Source organism: Equus quagga, chromosome 2, assembly GCF_021613505.1.
Source record: "Equus quagga isolate Etosha38 chromosome 2, UCLA_HA_Equagga_1.0, whole genome shotgun sequence".
Classification (NCBI taxonomy): Eukaryota; Metazoa; Chordata; class Mammalia; order Perissodactyla; family Equidae; genus Equus; species Equus quagga.
The window spans coordinates 23,465,348-23,471,059 of NC_060268.1; positions in this window are offsets into that span (position 1 = coordinate 23,465,348).

Here is a 5,712-nt window from a genome sequence, read left to right on the forward strand (position 1 = left end):
GTGGTATAACATTAATTCACAGTAGACTGTGGTATGTGAAGGAGGCATATTGCAATCCTAGTGTAACCACTAAAATATTATATACAGATCTAAGCAAAAGCCGATAAAGAAGAGAAAATGAGATATAACAAAAGAACGCAGGAAAAAAAGGACAAAAGAACAAAAAATCAACCACAGAAGTATAAATCAAATAGTAACATGATATTCTTCAATGTAACCCTATCAGTAGTTGCATTAAATGTAAGGAGATTAAACATTCCAACTAAAGGGCAGAGATTGTCAGTCTGGATAAAAACTGCAAGATCAATTTTGTGCTGTTTAGAGGACACACTCAAATATAAAGACATGGAAAGGATGAGAGTAAAATGATGGAAGAAAAAATAAAGACATATGCTGCAACACCAATCCAAAGAAAACAGCCTTGCCCATGGAGTGTGCTCTTTAATTTTAGAATTTTTGGCCACATATGAGATGAAATAGAGTGTCTTGGTAGAATTTTTATTTCCTTTTTTTTCCACATTTTATTTCCATTTCTCTTAATATGAGTGAGCTAAGACTTCATTATGTTTTAATTATATTTTACTGTGAACTGTCTTGTCTTTTGCCCATTCTTCTATCAGGTTCTGGATCTTTTTCTTCTGAATTTTCAGAGTTCTTTATATATTAGATAGATTAGCTCTTTAATTGTGGTATATGTTGCAATAGTTTTTCTAAATTTGTTGTCTGTATTGTGATTTTGCTGACAGTGCTTTTTGACAGACAAATTAAAAAAGTTTTTATTTGTATATTGGAGTTTATCAATCTTTTCTTTTAATGTTTCTGGATTTAGAGTCATTGCTGGAAAGGCTTTCCCCTTTCTAAGTTTATAAAGGAATTTACCCATGTGTATTTCTAGTGCATGCATGATATTATTTTTTATATTTGTATCTCATCTGTTTGGAGTTTCTGCTGGTGGTTTGTGTGAAATATGTCTCCAACTTAACCTCATAGCAAATCACTATCTAGTTGCTCCAGTATCATTTATTAAAAAGTCCATCATTTTCCCAATGATTAGAAATGCCCCCTTATGAAAAACTACATTTCCATATGGACTTGGGAATGTTTCTGGATTTTCTCTTCTGTTTGATTGGTCTCTCGGTCTGTTCATGAGGCAGGGCCTGTCTGTTTTCAGGAAAGAAGTTTTCTAAGGTATGCTTAATATCATTACGCTTAATATGTTTACTTATTTGATTAATCCCCACAGAGATTTATATAACATATCTCCCACATCCCCATGGTCCCCTATGTGGGTCCCCTCCTTGCTCCATGCAGGCTCTGCCATTCCACATCAGTAGCCCCTTCGTGCCAAAGCCCACCTCACCCTAATCAGCCTGCTCTGACAAATGCCACTGGCCTGACCTCCTGTCTGTCTCCCCACTTGAGCTCCCATACCACCTACTAGGCCAGCCCCCAGTGTGAACACCCTGCTCACCCCACTTGGGCATCCACTCCCTGCACTGGGCTGCCATCCTCACCTCACAGGTAGTCTGACACCCCAAGCTGTGCTGCCCAGTGCAGGGTGTCTGAGCCAACGTGAGGTGACGAGGGTGTCCACACAGGAGGGAGGCCTGGCATGAGCACCTTCCCCACCCCACACAGGCACGACTTGGACACCTCGCTCTAGTTCACTGTGGCTCCCCTGCCAGACTCACCATTGACATTGCGCTCTGTTTCTTTAACTAAGGTTCTATTGCTTTTTAAGAGAACTGGGATCAACATGTTTAGAACCAATAGTATTTTCTATTCCATGACTCAGTCCTCTTTTTCCATCATGGGGAGATAATCAAGAAAACTCGTTTAGAGAATGTTACCAGGATATCAGAAATGTCGTTCTCTGGACAGTGGTGTGAGAATATTGCTTTGACTACCTGGCATCCGTTCCCATTTCACATGGTATCAGTAAGTCATTGAGGAGAATAACTTTGGGGAGAATCAGCACTCTTCCATTCTCAGGACCCAGGCTTTGGAGAAAGCAGACTCTAGCCAGTCAAAGGCTGTGACCTGGGCTTAGACAGATCAGAGCCTCTGACCAACTCTACAGGCACCTAGAGCAGCGTGACACATTGTGCCTTGCTGGGACGGCCTCTGTGTATCTCCCATCCCACAGGCTCTTCCTAAAGGACTGCAACCCTCCTCCCCTCACAGGCGGTGTCTATGCCCTTTCCTATTTAATTGGGGCCAGGGATGCCTTTTGATGACCCCAAGAAGGGAAATAGGGTAGAATGGATGCAGTATGACTTCAAAGTCTAGGAAACAAAAAGAACACAGCTTCTGCCTGGCTCGCTCTTGGGAGGTGCTCACTCTGGGTAAGCCAAGCACCACATCGCGAGGAAGACCCGACAATCCCATGCACAGAGACTACTGGAGAAGCCCTCATGGGGAGGAAGTGACGTGCCAAGTGGACAGCCAGCACCAACCACTGGGCATGTGTGAGTGAGCATGCAGGTGATTCTGGCCACAGGGCATCAAGCCTCCCTTGACTCCAAGGGGAGCAATGGGGAGCTGTCCACACTAAAATCTGACCAAACGGCAGATTTGTGGGCAAAACCAATGTGGTTCGTTCTTTTAAACCAGTCGATCTTTAGTAAGTGGAACAAGCCATCTTCAGCAATACTCCCACTCCATCTGTAAATGCCTCTAACCATGGCTTACACCAGCGTTATCTGATCACTGATGGCTTTGGCTTTCCATCAGAAGCAAGGAATCTCATCTCAATGCCCCCAAGTCTCACACAGAAACGGGCTTCCCTTTGAGGCCAACAATTTTTCTGGTGACTTTGTAGGACTGAGCCCCAACTCTTCTTTTGTTACTAAAGTACTTGCTAATATAGATGTCTCATTTTCCCCATGAGATGCTTTGCCTTTAGAAGCCCAAAGTAATGCTTCCTTCCCTCAGCAAGGCTGAGAATCTCAGAATGCTCTTTGTAAGGCTGCCATTCTGGCTTTACTCTACCTAAATAGAAAGCAGGTAGGTGAAATTTCTGGTTCGTTTCCCAGAAACTCCTTGTAAAAGGAATAAGAAAAGGCCTTCCAATGTAAACCCGGGTTAAGTGAGAGGGGAGAAATATCCCAAGAGTGCCAGAAGGAATCCCATGTGGAGAAAAGTTTGTAATGGAAGGATATCCAGAAGGATTATTTCCTTAGTAACTTATGAGACGACTCCTTCTGAACTTGAACTTCCAGCATGAGACACAAGGAAGAAATGCCAAATGGTACTTTCCCACTTTGTTCTGTTGTAATTCCTATAGAAAGCAGAGCCCGAAGCAGAGATTATGGTGGGAACAATTTGGGAGGTGCAAGGCTGACAGTGATTGTGAGGAAAAAGGATTAGGTCAAGGAAATATGCAATGCAGTGAGATACGTGACATTGTCTCAGTTGGCCACTACTTCACAGCAAGCTGCTAAGAAGAAAAGGAAAGCTTCTCAGCAAGCTTAGTCAGCACATGGAACTTCTCCAGAACAATTGCAAAGTGTGTCACAGGAAGAGAAGAGCATTCAATGTCTGAAACAAATCTGAATTGAGTGCTTGCTAAGAGAGAGCTGCGTTTGTAAAGAACAGTGTCTCTGAACCAAGCAAGAGCAAATCTTGTATAGGATTCAGAAGGGTGAAATCCAGAAATTAGTGGGCTTTCAGCAGTGTGAATGTTTTGGCATTTGCTGTCTTGCATCTGTGGGACAATGGCCATTGGGATGAGGTTGTAGCCGGCTGGCTGATATGATCTGGCTCCTCAGTTGTCCCTCAGGGAACCAAGTTTCATGCCTCATAGCACTTACTCTTTTATTCAAGACCAAAAATGGAGGGGCAACTAGTAGAGATGGGGCATCAAGTGAGAGGAAGAAAGAGAGAGCGAGAGAGAGAGAAAGAGAAAGAGAGAGAAAGAGTGTGCCCAGCTGGTTTAGTCATGAAAGGAAAAGGGGTTTTATCAGTAAGTTAGAGATGACTGAGAGAGTCTGGTCCAGGCCAGTAAGGACTAAGGAACAAACTCTTCCTGGGGAGAGGGCCCAAAGGGGGTTATCCACAGGGAACAATATCCCAGAATAACTGGGAATATCAGTTCTTCCTTCTCAGTTTTTCTTGAAAATGAGCAGATCCCTTGAGCCCAAACTGCTATCCCCACACTGTATCCGACAGTTTCTGACTCTTGTTGCCCAACACCTGGAGCAGCCAAAGCTTTTTCCGTGTCCAGCTCAGTGAGGGACCATCACAATGACCTCTCTCTCTCCTGCACCCACTACTTAGCAGTGGTTTGCAGCTGTGCCCTCTCAGGGCAGGAGAGGAGCTCGGCCTCTGTGCCCTGATGATCTTCCCTGAACAAGGGAACCCAGGGCCCCAAATACAGGAACAACATGAGAATTAGAGCATCAGGCCCAGGGAAGGGGCATTAAAGGTAGAAAAAGAGCCGGCAGGGCTGCAAACCCTCCCCTTTGCAGCCCAGCCCTGCTCCCTCCCTCGGATCTACTCTTCATAATCTCCCCCTTGAATCTCCATACACTTCCTGAAAGGATCCACTTGGGGTCATTCTGGGACTCAAGCCTGCCCAAGGAAAAGAGCTGGGAGGACACCAGGATGGCACACTGTGTGCAAAGCAGCCAAGAGGGAAGGGCTTTCTCACAATCTTGCCCGAAGGATGGAAACTTTGATTATCTTACTAGATGAGGGGTTGGTTAAACGGTTTCTCAGATACCATTTATTAGATTAAGGAAATTTCTTTCTGTCTTGGTCTGATAACAGGTTATCTTTGTTATCATGAGTGGATTTTTTTTTTTATCAAATGCCTTTCTAAGTATTGAGATAATGATATGATTTTTTTCTTGGATCTGTTTGTGTGGCAAATTGCATTAGTCAATCTTTCTAAGTTTAAGTGACATCTGCACTCTTAGTGTAAACTTAACTTGCCTGTGATGCTTTAACCTTTCTATGTATTTTTGGACTAGTTTTGGGAGTTGATATTGTTAGGCTTTTTTGTCTTTGAATTGTGCATGAGGTTGACCTGTACGGTTCCTTTCTTTTCCTGTTATTTGTGCCAAGGCTATGCCAGCCTTATAAAACAAGATGGTAGCATTCCTTCTTTTTCTCTTTTCTGGAAGCATTTGTAGATTCAAAGTTTTCCTTCCTGAAATTTGGTAGAAATTAGCAGTGAAGCCGTCTAGGTCAGTTCCCTGTGTGGAAAATTTTTGGTGGCTGATGCAATTTCTTTGATAGCTACAGTATTACCTAAGGTGGCAATTCCTTCTTGAGAAGGTGTTAGGCAGTGATATTTCTATTTTGTCTAAAATTTAAAATGTGTTAGCATAAAGTTTTTCATAATATTCTTGGCTTATCTTTTAATGGTCTGCAGCTTTGTAAAAATATTCCCTTTTTAGTTCCCGATCTTAAATATTAGCACTTCCTCTCTTTCTTTCATGATTAGTTTCTCCAGAGGCTTGTCAATTTTATCAGCCTTTTCAAATAATTAGCATTTGTTTTATTAAATCCCTCTGTTGTATATTTACCTACTATTTCATTAACTTCTGCTACTTACTATTTCTTCCTCCTACTTCATTGAATTTATTTACTTATTAATTCCTAACTTCTGGGGATATATGATCACCCCAATAATTTTGGTTTTTTGTAATATATGAGTTTTAAGACCATAAGTTTTTCTCTGCCTGCTCTAGCTGCATGCTACAATTT